At 38.6% G+C, this 18,750-nt stretch overlaps 1 protein-coding gene across 2 annotated transcripts in view; it reads right to left on the reverse strand.

Annotated features, from left to right (window-relative positions):
* Window positions 1-18,750, reverse strand: part of LOC105491021 (high mobility group 20A) — a 69,361-nt gene that overhangs the window by 26,851 nt on the left and 23,760 nt on the right. The window lies entirely within an intron of this gene.

Consider the following 18,750-nt stretch of genomic DNA (forward strand, 5'->3'; position numbering starts at 1 on the left):
TCTCAGTCCCAGATGAATCATCTGTAGATTAAATGGTGGCAAACTGAGCCCTCCAAAAGGAAATAATGCAAAGGAAGTAGAGGATGGAAGGCATGCTGATGTGGCTCTGAGTCAAAGAAACCACACTTCCAGGTCAGAAATATGCTCCACATACCATCATAACCAAGAGCAGAAATAGCATGCACCTGGGTACAGGAAACAACTAAGCTTAATTGAAGAAAACAAACAAATCACAAGAACTGAGGTTATCAGACTGAACGGACAAAAGGACAAAGTGACAAAGAATAATTTCATTTAGCATATCACTATGACAAACGATTTTTGCCTTTCAAGGCTTACCACCAAGGGCATCATCCCATGTAGTTAAAAGCAGCAGCCTTCCCTTCATCATGAAAGGGATATTCAAACAAAACATTCAGCAGTGACCCCAAACATCAGCCACTTACGTAGAACTGCAAAGCACTCAAGAAAAAGAGTGCCTCAATCAACTGGGAGAATTGAGAAGCAAATTATGAGAATTCACTTAGGAGCTTCCTCAGGAGTTATTTCAGGTGCTGCTGCTAAGGAGACCTAGTGAAACAGCAATTAAAAGGAATGCACAGCAGCAAAGTAGAGCCAGGATCATTCCACTGAAGCGGAAATATGAAGAAAATGCCGATGACACGAAGACCACATTCTCCATGTTCAATGGAGTGATTTATTTCCAAAAGATAACATTGATGTTTTATTCCTTATTCTTACTTATTCTCACTTCTAAGTTTATTATTTAGCAGGCCAAGTTCCATAAATAGCTTGATGGGAAAAACACATCTTTGTACAAATATTACCCATTACAGTGGGTAGAGCATGCAAGGTAGAGAGGAACTTCTCACTCAACCAGAGTAAGCACTTTATTCTACTGCAGGAACACTTGCTACCTCTTTTCAGTTCCTTCAAGATAAGGTGTTAACAAGTGGAATAGCTCTAATAAATGCCACAAAATTCCATTCTACATGTTTTACTGAATAACTCTGACTCAAGTGTACTTAAGTTTTAATTCACATTATACAAATACCAGATTAAAGCCTGGGCTTTAACGGCTGCTAACATCACCTCACACCAATGCCAATGTTCATTCTACAAAAAGAAAACTGTAATATCTGTTAGATCATATAGACTATCCATAGTGAGCAAACATTCAAATGACCAGGTATATACCTTAAGGAACTCACCTGACTGGCGTTTTTTTTTTTTTTTTTTTTTTTTTTGACACAGTCTCGCTCTGTTGCCCACGCCTCCCAGGTTCAGGTGATTCTTGTGCTTCAGCCTCCCAAGTTGCTGGGATTACAGGTACGTGCCACCATGCCCAGCTAATTTTTGTATTTTTGGTACAGATGGGGTTTCACCATGTTGGCCAGGTTGGTCTTGAACTCCTAGCCTCAAGTGATCTGCCCGCTTTGGCCTCCCACAGTGTTAGGATTACAGGTGTGAGCCCCCGTGCCTGGCATTGACTGGTTTCTTTCTAAAAGAATCCCTAGAAGTCAATGGCCTTTCAAGAACCTTGAGATTCAGCATTTAAAGCTCTTGGCATTGCTCCTATGCCTCAAAAGAAGATATATTATCTGGTGCGGGGACAAATGAAGTGTCTTTTCATTCACTATGCCAACATGACCCTGTTAGAGTGTTTTCCAGATATCTTTAGTCATTTCTGAAATGTGGGGAGGCAGCTGGATAACATAACCTTAACAACATATAAACAGATCATATAAACAAAGGAAGTTCAGAGAACACACATTTTTTCCTTTTTTATTTCCCCTCTCTTAAGTTTGCTGTACTCAAACCCATATGGTTTCAGATACATTTTTCTCAGTGTTACTGAGTAGTCAGGTCCCTAAGAGATGAGTAATAAAGTGGGTGGAAGGTTAAGGGGCCAAGATCAACAAAAGAAGGAAATGAAGAAAAGTGCAGTGAAACCCAAAAGCCTCTAAACTAGTCCAGTAAGTTGGAAAATACAATGATTCCCAATAATATGTCTGGGATCCTGGGAGAATGTGTTTCATATGGTCCACGAGGGAGTGATTCAAATGGAATCATGGCTACCAAGCCACTGACTGCCAAAAGCCCTTCACATGTAGCATCTGTGCCTGATGATGTCCCAGTACGGGGGTCACAGTGAACTTTGAAATTTTACGCAAAGTACTTAAGAAATGTGATGAATGCTGCTCTAGAAGGGGAAAGAAGAGAAATTTGTTCAAAGGCAAAGCAATATACAACTTTGGCTCTTCACTGCACTTTATATAAACAGGTCTATCATGCAGATGTTTCTTAGTAGAGGGGACTTATCCAGCTTCTACCAGGAAGCCTCACAAAAATGGTATTACTTTGCCACTTACACTTTGAACCAGGGTCTAGTCCTGAGCTTTGGAAATCCCAAAATTCCCTCTAACACTAACCACTCACTGAAAAAAATTGATACATAAAAGAGTGCCAATTTAAAATATTTTAATGATTACAAAGATTGTAATGAGAATTATATTAAGCGCACCAGATACTTACTGACCAGTGAACACATTCTCTCTCTGTAGTCATCTAGTAGGCCAGATCATAATCAGAACATTGCTATGGTCAATATATGGCCAGAACAAAGGAAATTAGGTGGAACTGAAGAAATGTTCCTCAACTAAGATTGCTCTAGTAATCTTTCCCAGTAATAGGGATGATCACACCAATGTGACTATGTTATTCTAAATGTGTTGGACAGTGCTGGAAGCATATTTGTACTTCTGGTTTCTGGGGTTGGCTCTTTTCAAGCGCCCTTTTCTTAGTTTACACATGCTAACCCCACTTCCCTAAGTCTTTTCATAGAGATGCAGCATATTCCTTCCCCACCACTCCCTCTCCAACCATACACCTCAGAATTGAGAGGTGAGATTCTGCCCATTTCATTTTCCATGCTACAGGCTTTATGCAAAACCCTTGGTTCCTTTAAAACATCAGGTTGCTTGGTTTATCAACCTCATACCCAAAAATCTCTTACCACCATCTCCCATCATTTCAGCTCTCTTAATTCTCCTATTACAACTGACCTTTAAACATGCAAACCTCTATTCTTATGGCCCTTGATTTCCCCTTCTCTGTCCAGCTTAGCTTCGACGGCTACATTGCAAATGTTCTTTTGCCAGCACTCAATTCTCTTGTACTATATCTTTCTATACACCAGAAGTAGATCAACTCTTAAGTTTTGGCTCAAGATGATGCAGAAAAAAAAAAAGACAAAATAGAGAGTATTACTATAAATGTATGGCATCCAATCACAACTGGGCCCTCTATGCTCTTAGTAATCACTATATGTTCTTAGGATATTTCCCAACTGCCATATTATCTCTGTCAAAGCTTTTCAACCAAACTCACCCAAATCCCTCCAACTCAGTCAGCATTATCTTTTCATATTCCTCAACCCCGACTCATGCCAAAAAGCATACTAAGTTGCCTTTTTTAGAAGACATAATTGATATACCATAAAGTTCCCCCCTTTACTACATACAACTCAGTGGTTTTTAATGTATTTACAAGGTTGTGCAACCAACACCCTAACCAATTTTAGAACATTTTCATCATCCCAAAAAGAAACACAATATCCTTTAGCAAACAATCCCAATTCTCCCTTCCTACTAGTCCTCCTAGGCCTGGGCAACTGCTAATCTACCTTTTTTTTTTTTTTTTTTTTTTTAAAGACACAGGGTCCTGCTTCGTCACCCAGGCTGGAATGCAGTGGCACAATCATAGCTCACTGAAGCCTCAAACTGCTTGTCTCAAGTGATCTCTCTGCCTCAGCCTCCTGAGTAGCTAGGACCACAGGCTTGTGCCACCATGCCTGCCTAATTTTTAATTTTTTTTGTAGAAATAGGGTTTTGCTATGCTGCCCAGGCTGTCTTGAATTCCTGGCCTCAAGCAATCCTCCTGCCTCAGCCTCCCGAACTGTTGGGATTACAGGTGTTAGCCATCATGCCTGCCTACTTTCTGTCTTTATAAATGTACCTATTCTGATATTTCATATAAACAGAATCATACAATATGTGGCCTTTTGTGTCTGGCTACTCTCACTTAGCATAAAGTTTTCAAGGTTCACATTGTAGCATGTATCAGTATTTCATTTCATTTTATGGCTGAATAATATTACACTGGATGGCTATTGCACATTTTGTTGATCTACATATCAGTTGATAGACTTGGGTTGTTTCTAATTTTTGGCTATTATGAATGCTGCTGCTTATGAATATTTGTGTATAAATTTTTGTGTGGACATGTTTTCAATTCTCTTGGGCATATACCTAGGAGTGGAGTTGCTGGAACATCTGGTACCACCATGTTTAATATTTTGAGGAAAAATCAAACTGTTTTTCAAAGCACCTCTACCATTTTACATTCACACTAGTAATGTATTAGGGTTCCAATTTCTCCATATCCTCAGCACACTTGGTATTGTCTTTTTTATTACAGCCATCCTAGTAGATGTGAAGTGGTATGTCATTGTGATTTTGGTTTGTATTCTCCTAATGAGTACTGATGTTAAGCATCTTTTCTTATGCATATTGTGCATTTGTATATCTTTTTTGGAGAACTGTCTATTCAAATCCTATTTTAAATTGTGTTTTGTGTGTGTGCTTTTTTTTAGATAGAGTCTCATTCTGTTGTCCATGCCAGAGTGCACTGGTGTGATCTTGGCTCACTGCAACCTCTACCTCCTGGGTTCAAGCGATTCTTGTGCCTCAGCCTCCCAAGTAGTAGCTGGGATTACAGGTATGCACCACCATGCCCAGCTAATTTTTGTATTTCTAGTAGAGACAGGGTTTCGCCCTGTTGGCCAGGCTGGTCTCAAACTCCTGGCCTCAAGAGATCCACCCACCTCAGTCCCCCAAAGTGTTGAGATTACAGGTGTGAGTCACCACACTCGCCCTCCTTTGCCCATTTAAAAAATTGTATGGTTATTGCAAAATTGCAAGAGTTCATTTTATATTGTAGATACTAGACACTTACCAGATATACTATTTTCAAATATTTTCTCCCATTCTCTGGGTTGTCTTTTCACTTTGATAGTATTCTTTGAAGTATAAACATTTTTAACTTTAAAGTACAAATTATTTTTCTTTCTTTGGTTGCTTGTGCTTTAGGTGTCATATTTAAGAAACTACTGCCTAATCAAAGGTTGTGAAGATTTACCCTTATGTGTTCTTCTAAGAGCTTTATAATTTCAGCTCTTACATTTATGTCTTTGATTCATTCTGAGAAAACGCACCATATTCTCTGACCTCTACATCTGCAACTGCCACTTGTTGTCTTTGGTTGGAATACTTCCTAGTACCCCAGTCTCTCTTGTCTGGCCAATTATACTTTCTTATCCTTCACATCTCACCTTAGATGTGTCTTCTTTCAGTATGTGTTCTTGGATCAATCAAGAATGTATCAGATGCCTCTTTTATGTACTACCAGAGCATTCTGTACTAAACACCCATCATAATACTTGACTCACTGTACTACACTTGCCTTTTCTAAACCTTAGTTATATGTTTTGTTACGTTATGAACAGTGCCTTGTTTACCTTTAAATTTCCCCCACTCCAGTTTTGAGCATATCATGGGCGTTTGTTAAATATACATTTGATTTCATAGCTTCATCATAATATTGTGGCCAGACTTTGCCTAAAGCCACACCTTACCCCTCAACTGAAGGAGGCTCCTCATTCAATTAGTATTTATTTATTGCTCAAGCAGGCACTTTTGCAGATTATGTATCTTTTAAATGGATTAACTCTGAAACTGGGGGACACTCAATACACTCTCTAAATGTTTCCTCATATATACATTCTCCTTTATTATTTGTAAGGAGCGAGACTATCTTCAAAAAATGGAGTCAGTGTTCATGTCTACTTTAGTGAACATGGCTAATGTATATTCTGTACTAGAATTTTCAACTTTCCATTTATGTTAGATATTCATGTCTAAGTATTGAATCTTTAACATCAATTTTGCTCAACATTTACTCAAGTGACTTCAATCTCTTACCCAGTAAAAAAGGGAAAACTGGGCCAGGTGCAGTGGCTCACGCCTGTAATCTCAGCAGTTTGGGAGGCCGAGGCGGGTGGATCACGAGGTCAGTAGATTGAGACCATCCTGGCTAACACGGTGAAACCCCATCTCTACTAAAAATACAAAAATTAGCCAGGCGTGGTAGCAGGCGCCTGTAGTCCCAGCTACTCAGGAGGCTGAGGCTGGAGAATAGCATGAACCCAGGAGGCGGAGCTTGCAGTGAGCCAAGATCGCGACACTGCACTCCAGCCTGGGCGACAGACCGAGACTCTGCCTCAAAAAAAAAAAAAAAAAAAAAAAAAAAAAAAAAAAAGGGAAAACTGGGCCGGGCGCGGTGGCTCCTCACGCCTGTAATCCCAGCACTTTGGGAGGCCGAGGCGGGTGGATCACCTGAGGTCGGGAGTTCGAGACCAGCCTGAACAACATGGAGAAACCCTGCTAAAAATAGAAAATTAGCCTGGCGTGGTGGTACATGACTGTAATCTCAGCTACTTGGGAGGCTGAGGCAGGAGAATCTCCTGAACCTGGGAGGCGGAGGTTGTGGTGAGCCGAGATTGTGCCATTGCACTCCAGCCTGGGCAACAAGAGCGAAACTCCGTCTCAAAAAAAAAAAAAAAAAAAAAGAGGAAAACTAACAAATGTGTCTGCTTGTTCATTTACCCAAACACTGATTGAAATTAACCAAATACTAGGCACTATACTAGGGCTGGAAATTTAAATATGAGTAGTATGTTGTCTATATGGATACTGCCCTCAAGGTATAATTCACTTTCAGTAGATGGGAAATAATCATTAAAAAACATGCTAAATGCAATACTGACGTACACAAATATACACAAATACTACGACAGGAAAAAGCTGCCTGAGAGTGCTTTAAAAAGTAGAGTCTATAAACTGGAAGCCCACAGGCCTCATTCAACATGCACATTTTTGGGGGAGTCTGCAATGTATTTTTTAAAATATTTGAATAAGTTGCCAATATAGAAAAATGGGCAGTTATAAGACAAATCTTTGAATTCCTTTATTAAAAAAAATCTGCCCAAACCAGCCTACATCCAACAAAGGCAACATTTGGTTGGTCCTGGGTAACAGCTGTCTCTAACATAGTCTCCACTCTGCTCACTTCACTCATTTACATTACCTGTGCTGTTTTATAGACATATAAGATTGGGATCTCTTCTAAGAATAGGAGTAGTAGTAGGTTAAGCAAAAAGGAATGGTTGGGGACAGGAGAACACTCTAAGCAGAAAAAGAAAGAAGAGACTTTTGTGAAAGACCGCTTGGTAAGGCAAGTCTTCTCAGTGAGTCCCCAGAACCTTTCCCTGCAACTGTTTTTGCTTTTAGTCGAAAGTTTTTTCACTTCTTTATACTGCCTAAAAATTTCATCAACTAAGATTCTACTGCCTTACTAGCAAACTCTTTGAAAGCAAAAACCCAGAAGTTCAACCAAGTAGACACCCAATATCAGAGATCCAGCTGGATAGGAGGAAGTAAAGTAGAAGTTCACTTAGCCAAACAATTAGCTGCTGGTTAACTGAAAAAGTTGATTGAAGGAATCAGAAAAAAAAATGCACTTAAATATTTTAATTAAAAACATTAATATTTTTCCATTCACCAATCTTTTTATGTAGGTCCAAAGCCTTTCCTTCGCGTATTCATCCACTAATTGGAGTCCTATAACATTGCATTTTCCACATCCAGAATGTCCTGCCTATAATTTCTAGTTTCAGATTTTTAAAATATAACAAGAACTTAAAAAGCAATCTGAGTGCAGAATCTTTCCAGGATTCTTTTTCCTATAATATTTTACAATTCAATTAATGTAATCCATCACATCAATAGGCTAAAGAAAAAAAGTCACATGACTGTATCAATAGATGTAGAAAAAGCATTTGACAAAAATCAACACCCATTCATTAAAAACAGACAAACTTGAGCACACTAGGAAAAGAGAACTTTCTCAATTTGATGAAGAATCTCTACAAAAAACCTCTAGCTAACATCATACTTAATGGCAAGAAATTCAAAGCTTCCCATTAAGGCAAGAATGTCCCCTCTTACCACTGCTTTTCAACATTGTACTGGAAGTACTAGCTGATCCAGTAAGATAAGAAAAGGAAATAAAAGGCCAGGCTCATGCCTGTAATCCCTGTATTTTGGGAGGCTGAGGCGGGCAGATCACCTGAGGTCAGGAGTTTGAGACCAATCTGGCCAACATGAGAAACCCCGTGTCTACTAAAGATATAAAAAATTAGCTGGATGTGGTGGCAGTCACCTGTAATCCCAGCTACTCGGGAGGCTTAGGTGGAAGAATCGCTCGAACCTGGGAGGTGAAGGTTGCAGTGAGCTGAAGTAGCGCCACTGCACTCCAACCTGGGCAATAAGAGCGAAAACTTCGTCTCAAAAAAAAAAAAAAAAAAGAAAAAGAAAAAAGAAAAGGAAATAAAAAGTATACAGATTGGAAACAAACAAAACTCACTTTGCTTGCAAATGACATGAGTTTATATGGAGAAAATCTGAAAGTATTGGGGGGGGGGGAAAACTTCCTAGAACTAATAAGCAATTATAGCAAGGTTGCAGGATAAAAGTTTAAGGTACAGAAGTCAACTGCTTTCTTATATACCAGCAATGAACAAGTGAAATTTGAAAATAAAAACATATTACCATTTACATTAGCACCTCCCAAAATGAAATACTTAGTTATCTATAAACTAACAAAATATATACAAGATCTAGATGACGAAAACTACAAAACTCTGTTGAAAGATATCAAAGAAGAACTAAGTAAGTGGAGACATTTCATGCTGATGGGTAGGAAGACTCAATATTGTCAAGATGTCAGTTCTCATCACCTTAATCTATCAATTCAATTTAATGCAATAACAATTCAATGCAATACCAATCAAAATCTCTGCAAGTTATTTTGTGGCTACTGGTAACAGATGCTAAAGTTTATATGGAGCAGCAAAAGACTCAGCATAATCAATTCGATACTGAAGGAGAAGAGCAAAGTTGGAGGACTGACACCACCTGACTTAAAGACATACCATACTATAATCAAGACAATGTAGTATCAGTGAAAGAAAATGTTAATAGATTAATAGAACAGAACAGAAAGCCCAGAAGTAGACCCACATATATATAGGCAACTGATCTTTGACAAAGGAGCAAATATAAAGGCAATACAATTGAGCAAAGATGGTCTTTTCAACAAATGGTGCTGGAACGACTGGACATCTATATGCAAAAAAATGAATTTAGACACAGACCTTACCCCCTTCACAGAAATTAACTAAAAATGAATCACAGCCCTAAATGTTAACCACAAAACTACAAGATCCTAGATGATAACATAATAATATAGGAGATAACCCAGATGATTATGTCAATGTTATTTTAGATATGACAACAAAGGAACAATCCATGAAAAAAACATTGATAAATTAGAATTCATTAAAATTAAAAAATGTTGCTGTGAGAAAGACACATCAAGAAATGAGAAGATAAGCCACATACTGAGAGAAAATATTTGCAAAAGACACATCTGATAAATAATTGTTATCCAAAATGTACAAAGGATGCTTAAATCTAGACAAAAAAATGAATAACCCAAAATGGGCCAAAGCCCTGAACAGACTTCGCCAAAGAAGACATACAGATACTTGGGCTGGGTATGATGGCTCATGCCGGTAGTCCCAGCACTTTCGGAGGTGGAGGTGAGGGAGCCCAGGGCCCAGGCAGAGCCCAGGGTCTTGAGACCAGCCTGGGCAACATGGCAAAACTCCATCTCTACAAAAAACACAAAAATTAGCCAGGCATGGTGGCATGCATCTGTAGTCTCAGCTACTAGAGAGACTGAGGTGAGAAGATCACTTAAGCCCAGGAGGTTGGGAGGTCGAGGCTGCAGTGAGCCATGACTGCGCTACTGCACTCTATCCTGGGCGACAGAGTGAGACACTGTTTCAAAAAAAGGGAAGATATACAGATAGTAATTATGCATATGAAAAGATGTTCAACATCATATGTCATTAGGTGTAGTTGTCCCTTAATACCCATGTGGGATTGATTCCAGGATTCCTGTGTATACCAAAATTTGTAGATGCTTAAGTCCCACAATTGGCCCTGCAAAACCCATGACTACAAAAAGTCGGCCCTGTATCCACAGGTTCTGTGTCTCTCGAATACTGTATTTTCCACCCCAAATTGATTGAATTTGTGGATGCAGAACCCAAGGATACATAGGGCCAACTATAACTGCAAATTAAAACAATAATGAGCTACCACTACACACCTATTAGAATGGCCAAAATCCCAAACACTAACACCACTAAATGCTGACAATGATGTGGAGCAACAGGAACTCTCCTTCGTTATGTGGGAATACAAAACAGTATAGACATTTCAAAAAACAGTTTGGCAGTTTCTTACAAAATTAAACACACTCTTGCCATACAATCCAGCAACTGCACTTCTTAGCTTAGTATTTACCCAAATGAATGGAAAACATATGTACACACAAAAACCTGCACACAGATGTTTATAGTAGCTTTATTCATAATTGCCAAAACTTGGGCATAACCAAGATGTCCTTCAGTAAGTGAGTGCTAAACTGTGATACATTCAGGTAACAGAATATTATTCACTGCTAAAAAGACATGAGTTATGAAGCCATGAAAAGACATGGAGGAAACTTAGTGCATATTACACTAAGTGAAAGAAGTCAATCTGAAAACGCTATAAAAATTGAGCATCCCTAATCTGAAAATCAGAAATTCAAAATGCTCCAAAATCTGAAATTTCCTGAGGGCCCACTTGATGACCCAAGAGGAAATTAAAACAATAACGAGTTACCACTACACACCTATTGGAATGCCCTAAATCCCAAACACTGATACCACCAAATGCTGGCAAGGATGTGGAACAAGAGCTCTCCTTCATTGTATGAAAATACAAAACACAAAAATTCCACATGGGACTTCACCTCATGGGTCACAATAAAAACACTGGCACATGCTATTTAGTTTATTCAACTTGCCATTGTTTGTTGTTAACAGCTGGCACAGGTGCACTGGTGATACTACTGTGCTGCTTACCCTGAACACATTATTTTTCACTGTAATAATGGTATGTCACATTTTTTACTGTTAAGTGCTTATGTGCAAATCAGTGTAAGAAAATGATTTGCTTATTGGTAGCACATGAATTCAGAATCAGGAATAATGGTGATGCCAAACAATCACAGACTGTACACGTGGGTGGCTGAGTGACACCTTTGCTCTCTCATGGTTCAATGTACACAAACTTTGTTTCATACACAAAATTAATAAAATCATTGTTATAAAATTACCTTCAAGCCATGTGTAAGGTAAATGGATAAAACATAAATGGATTTCCTGTTTAGACTTGGGTCTCATTCCCAACATTATCTGATTCTGTGTATACAAATATTCAAAAATTTGAAAAAATCTGAAGCCTGAAACACTTCTGGTCCCAGGCATTTTGGATAAGGAAAACCCCACCCATATGTTGTAAATCCATCCACCTATTTGACATCCTGGATAAGGCAAAACTATGGAGACAGTAAGAAGACTAGTGGTTGCCAGGGGAGTAGGATGAATAGGTGGAACACCTGATTTTTAGGGCAGTGAAACTTTCTATGTGATATAATGGTGGATACATGTCATTATAAATCTGTCAAAAGTCACAGATTGTCCAACACCAAGAGTGATGGACACTATGTAAACTATGGTGATGATGTGTTAATACCGGTTCATTGATTGTAACAAATGCAGCATTCTGGTGCCAGGGATATTGATAGTTGGGGAGGCTGTGTGTGTGCGGGGGGACAGGGAATATATGGGAAGTCTCTGTACTTTCTGCTCACTTTTGTTGTGAATCTAAAAGCACTCTAAAATATAACATTCATTCATTTTTAAATTACCATATTATATATTTAGAATATTATAATTATATATTTTATTATGCTAGAGAACTGGTATAAAGAGGTTTGGGAATAAACACAACTGACTTTGATATGCATACAATTTAACTGGAGGAAGGAAAAGAGGCTTACTAGAGAGTAGTCTACCAGCTGTGAACGTTTAGCTAAAAGCAATCAGTGGGCTGTGGACATTAATCAATATGTTTTACAGTGGGAATGAGAACACTGGCTAATCCTGCCAGGCAGTTAACTGGGGTTCAGTTAAAAACTCTTTCACCGTAGGTTTTTATATGAGAGATGAGAGGGAAAAAGATGAGGAGAGAGAAGAGGCAATTTGGGAGTAATTAAATACTTAGGTTTTGGGGGAGGGTTGGGGTACGGAGAGACAATTAGGGTCTAAACATAAGGCTTGCTGCTTCAAGAGAAGGGCATAAGGAGGGGTGTGTTTGGCTGGGCATCAGGGTGGGGGTGGACAGAAAATATGGCTCTCTAGACCTAAAACTGATAGCCCAGACTCCTATGACTATTATTGATTTTTATTTTATTTTATTTTATTTATTTTTGATATGAGTCTCGTTCTGTCGCTCAGGCTGAAGTGCAGTGGCTTGATCTCTGCTTACCGCAACTCCCACCTCCTGGTTCAAGCAATTCTCTGCCTCAGCCTCCCAAGTGGCTGGGATTACAGGTGCCTGCCACCACGCCCAGCTAATTTTTTTTTTTTTTTTTTTTTTAAGTAGAGATGGAGTTTCACCATCACGGCCAGGCTGGTCTTGAACTCCTGACATCATGATCCACCCACCTCAGCCTCCCGAAGTGCTGGGATTACAGGCGTGAGCTACCACGCCCAGCCTTATTATTTATTTTAAAATGTTGGTAGGCTACCCTAGGAACCAAACTATAGAGAAACTGATCCATTCATTCAACAAATATTATCTACCATCCTGGGCATTTTCTATGCATTGGGAATACAGTAGTCATCAAAACAGGCAAAGATCCTTGCACTCATAGAGCTCACAGTGTACTAGAACAGACAAAAAAACAAGATAAAATAAGTAAAATGAATAATGATACATACTTTGAAGTACCAAGAAAAAACAGAGCAGGGAAAGAGGTTAGGAACAGTTCAAGGAAAGGGGGTGTCTGCAATTTTTTATATACAAAGGCCATGAAAGGCTTCACTGAGATAATCTTTGGGGAAAGCCCTGAAGGAGATGAAAGAACTATGCATGTATGTGGAGAAAGAGTGGCCCTAGCAGAGGAAACAACTAGAGCAAAGGAGTCCACCTGGTGTGACTGAGGAGGTGGCGAATGTGGCTGGACTAAACTAGTGGCAAAAGGAGATGAGGTCTGAAAGCTAACTAGGGCTACTGGAAGGTTTTCAGCAGATAAGGCATAAAATTTAACAGTTTATAGGATCATTCTGGCTGGCTATTTTGAGAACAGACTGAATGAAGGTGGTGAGGGAAAAGAGAAAGTAAGGAAATTATTTGGGAAGCGATTGCAACAAAACAACTGAAAGAATTAGATCAGAATAGCAGTAGTAGAGATGGTGAGAAGTGGTCAGATTCTTAATATATTTTGAAGGTAAAGCTAGTTTCTAAGTTCAAAACAACTGGGAAAAACACCAGGACTAGAATCTATAAACTGTGGCCTGCATATACTTTAACTGTAGTCTTACAATCAGTTTAGTAAAAAAGGGTGAGTTGTACTAACAATATACTACTTACAAATTTTTTGAAGCTAAATATAGTGGGGGATTTTGGCCACAAAAGAAATAATCCAGCCTCCATCTAATGCAAATGCCTAGAGAGTTTATATTTCAACAAACATTTGTTGATCACCTTCATTATGTAACCCAGATGGTGTCTGGTGTTAAGTGATGTGTAGGTTTGCTTTGTAGAATTTTACAGTCTGTTATCTTCCTTGTAGAGACTCTGTTTTCGAAAAATAAAAAGTGAGAAAAAGAGGCCAGAATTAGAAACAAAAATTAATCTTCTATCTTTGTGATTTTCTTCTCCAAATTCCTTATGTGAAACTATATGATTTTTTTGAAGTAAAAATTTTAGAAACTTAAATCAGGTATTTTTTAAAAAATCACAGAAGTACTAGATCATCAAAAGAGAAACTGGTACAGTTCAGATTTTTTGCTAGGCAACTGGATCACTGTATATGCCTTTTGCCCCCTCAATTGAACCTTGATGGAGAACTGTCAATGTTAGGACACAAAATGTGTTGTGAAGAAAAAAACTCCACAAAACCAAAACATCGAGGAATAGTATTTTATATCAGTTTTTGTAAAGCACGGTGTAACGCAGGGAAAATAAAAAACACTTTCTCTTCCAAAGCAAAAGTTGTCGTTTTACAACCAGAGTGCTGCCTTTTGAGGTCACAGTCCACCTCGTTGGCTTTTTCATGGTGCCTGTTGGTCACAAGTTGCCCTTCCTACAGAGGCAATCTAAGCACTGCTTTTATTATTAGTAAACAAGAAGGTGATTGCCCAAGTAAGACGACTTCTGGACCAGTGCCTGAACTAAGAGTTAAAGTAATCCAATAAAACCTGGAATTATTTCCTTAGTGTAAAGTACTTACCCAATTTCCTGGGACATGGGTATACTATGAAACAGTAAAAAGGTGGGTACATATAAGCTGGAATAGGGAATGCCAGTAAAGCCTTATTCCCTCTAGGAGGCCATGTGATATATGAAAAGGTGTTTTCAGTGACAGTCAATTTTGTATTTGGAGAAAAAGCAAAAAACATAACCAAGCTTGTTAAGTACACAAAGTACAAAAAGTTAATGTTCTTGTTTGGTAAAGATACATATGTATACTTTTTACTCACATCTTGGTGCGAGTAAAACCACACCAAGGTATATCATGAAAGGTATATCATGCAGGGTATATCAGAAAAGGGAATTTATGTATTTATCAAGAAGAGTTATGAGTTTTTTTTTAAAGCTGAAAAACAATGTTTTTCAGTTTATCATGTGTCACTGTGTTAGGCATCAAAGATACAGAGGTAAATAAGATTTTAAAAACCCAACAACCCTTATTATTTTACAGTTCATAATCTAGTAGGGGACGTGGAAAGAGGGTAATGGCTGATGTGTGTAATGGTATTTATTTAAATACACGAGAAAAACAGAGAAACAGGAATTGAATGGGTGGGGTAACCGGCTAAAGTAACTGTTAATTATCCTAATAAATTCATAGATGCACTAGAAAGCTGAAGGAAACAGAAAACACCATCTGAGAAGGACCACACAGCTCTGGGTCCTTACGTGTTTGGAAATCCAGATTCATACTAAGGTAGGTAGCTCTAAAACAATATAATTCAAGGCTGGAGTGTGCGAAAAGCAACGTAATCAGCATACATGGTATTCCCCCCTTATCTGTGGTTTTTCTTTGGCAGGTGTGTTAACTTGTGGTCAACTACAGTCCAAAAATATTAAATGGGAAGTTTCAGAAATAAACAATTCATAAATTTTAAGTGGTACACTGTTTGGAGTAGTGTGATGAAATCCCATGCTATCCTGCTCCATCCCACCCAGGATGGGAATCCTTCCCTTGTCCAGCATATCTATGCTGTATACACTACCTGCCCATTAGTCACTTAGCAGCCTTCTAGGTTATCGGATCGACTGTGGCAGTATCGCAGGGCTGGTGTTATTTTACTTCACAATGGTCCCAAAGCAGAAGAGCAGTAAGGCTGCCAATTTGGATATGCCAAAGAGAAGCTGTAAAGTGCTTCTTCAAGCGAAAAGGTAAAAGTTCCCGACTTAACAAAAGGAAAAAAATACAAATGCTGAGGTTGCTAAGATCTATAGTAAAGATAAATCTGTGAAATTGTGAAGAAAGAGAAATTCATGTATACCATATGTATAGGATTTGTTACTATCCATGGTTTCGGGCATCCTACTGGAGGTCTTCAGATATACCCCCATGGATAAAGGGGAACTACTGTATGAGAAAGCAGAAGTAACAAAGGTCCCTAGTATCTGAACTCAAACATAAAATTCATAGTTAATAATTCCAGGGAAAGGGTCCTTATTAGTTCAAGGAACACTGCTCCTCTATTTTCTTACATTTTACATGGCTCTTCAGCTCAAACCTGCAGCTGTGAGACAACACTGAAGAGAGGAGGTAGAAAGAATGTTTCTTTCTTTTACAGGCAACAAATCCTAAATCGTTTACCCTTTCAAAAGCCAATGAAGACTGCAAGTAAAAGACAACACGTTTAAGAAGGAAAATTGAAGAACATTTATAAAAACTATAATATAATAAACGGAAATTAATCCCATCAAAGTGTTTTTCATTTTAATCAACTGACTTACAAATTAAATTTGCTTCCTAGGAAGATTTCCTAAAAGAAAAACAGAGGACACTCGATGGCAGAGGAATTTCCTCAGCCAAAAGCTGAAGACAGAAAACTTTAGTCACAGGGAGGCAAAGCAGCTAGTGGTCTTTACTACTCTGAACAGTAAGATGAAATTTAGAGCTTTCCTCACAAGATGAATAGGCACAATTGTAACATGCCTTACAGTTTAAACTGAAAGAAATTTAAAAACTCAGAATTATTTTGCTATATTTTGCCTTTGAAACCTAGTAACAATGCTCAGGACTTCAGAAAGTTACAAATAGCCACAGAATTCAAATTTGACACATTTAAGTTCTACAAGACAGTTTCCTAGGAACATTTCTCCACTGATAACCTACTCAGTATGATAAGACTTCAACTGTCATACACAGAGCCTCAGTTCTCACTCACCCTACCATAGTAATTCAGAACAAGTAGTTAGATTTAATCTTTTATATTTAAAAGCTACTGATTGTTTCTTTTTTTCAAGGTGAAACAAAAAAGAAAAAACAAGTTTAAAACCACATTTGCTGTAACTTTCATTATATCACTTCAAGATTCTTGGGTGTTTAGAGCACTTACTAAAATCTGACAAAATCTGTATTTTCAGCATTGCCTACTGCTGTTCAAAGGTTCACTTAGCCCAGGAAGGAAGGACTAAGTCCAGGGAGTAAGAGTCTACAGAACGATTTGTTTTGTTCTTTCAACATTAAATGCACTCACTTGCCTGTGTTAGCAAGTACTTCTGTCATGAACAGAAGTCTACTACAGTACCAAGTAGAGGCATTATAGGAGCATCTGCTTCAATACCCTTATATGCAAAATGGGGCTAAAACTTATTCTATTTACCTCAAAGGGATACCGTGAGGATCAAATATTTCTTTACAAGCTCTACAAACAATAAAAGTATGTGAAAGCTATTTTAAAAATTATATTACAAAGTTATCAATGAAATATTTATGAGAAAGTATATGGATTATATTAAAAGAACAGATACAGGCCAGACATGTTGGCTCATACTTGTAATCCCAACACTTTGGGAGGCTGAGGCAGGTGAATTGCTTGATCTTAGGAATTTGAGCCCAGCTGGGGCAACATGGCAAAACCTCATCTCTACCAAAAATACAAAAATTAGCTGGGCATGGTGGCACGTGCCTGTGGTCCCAGTTACTAGGAAGGCTGGGCTGAGGTGGGAGGATTGCTGGAGCCCGGGAAGTCGAGGCTGCAGTGAGCCATGATAGTGCCACTGCACTCCAGCCTAGATGACAGAGTGAGACCCTGTCATCATCATCATCATCATCATCATAAATAAATACATAAGAAAAAAGATTGGAAGGAAATACATCAAAATGTTCAAAGTATTGGGAAGCAGAAATGGGTGGATCACTTGAGGTCAGGGGTTCAAGATGAGCCTGGCCAACATGGTGAAACTCTGTCTCTACGGAAAATACAAATTAGCCACGCATGGTCGTGGGCGCCTGTAATCCCAGCTACTCTGGAAGCTGAGGCAGGAGAATGGCTTGAACCCGGGAGGTGCAAGTTGTAGTGAGCTGAGATCATGCCACTGCACTCCAGTGTGGGTGACAGAGTGAGACCCTAAATAATAATAATAATAACAACAACAGATACATAAGAAAAAAGATTGGAAGGAAAAACATCAAAATGTTCAAAGTGTTGGGAGGCTGAGGTGGGCAATCACTTAAAGTCAGGAGTTCAAAACCAGTCTGGCCAACATGGTGAAACCCTGTCTCTACAAAAAAATACAAAAATTAGCCGGGTGTGGTGGCAGGAGCCTATAATCCCAGCTACTCTGGAGGCTGAGGCAGGAGAATCGCTTAAAGCCAGGAGGTGGAGGTTGCAGTGATCTGGGATCGCACCACTGCACTCCAGCCTGGGTGACAGAGCGAGACTCTGTCTCAAAAAAAAAAAAAAAAAAAAAAGAAGTTCAAAGTAGTTAAAAAAAAAAAAAAAGAAGTTCAAAGTAGTTACGTCAGGGTGGTGAAATTATGAATAATTACTTTCCAATCTTTGTTTTAAACTCAACCTTCAGCAGTATGGTTATGTTACTTTAAAGAAAGAGGAAAAGTGCCATCAAAGATCACAGATGTTTTAAAATTAAATTTTAATTTCACATGCAATACTTGGATAGTTTCCTTTTCAAAAAAATATGGCTACACGTAGAGCTAAAATTCCCTTTTTGCCAGACTCTCCATACTCCCCTTTCCATACAAACACCATTAGAAGGGTTTCTAACTCCAGCCTGGGTGACTGAGCAAGACACCGTCTCAAAAACAAACAAACAAACAGAAGTTTCTAGCTTATTGCTGAAAAAATGCCTTAAAGATAGTTGCTAATGATATATTCTTTCTCTCTCTCATCAGAATTAGCAC

This window comes from Macaca nemestrina, chromosome 7, assembly GCF_043159975.1.
Source record: "Macaca nemestrina isolate mMacNem1 chromosome 7, mMacNem.hap1, whole genome shotgun sequence".
In the NCBI taxonomy this organism is placed as follows: Eukaryota; Metazoa; Chordata; class Mammalia; order Primates; family Cercopithecidae; genus Macaca; species Macaca nemestrina.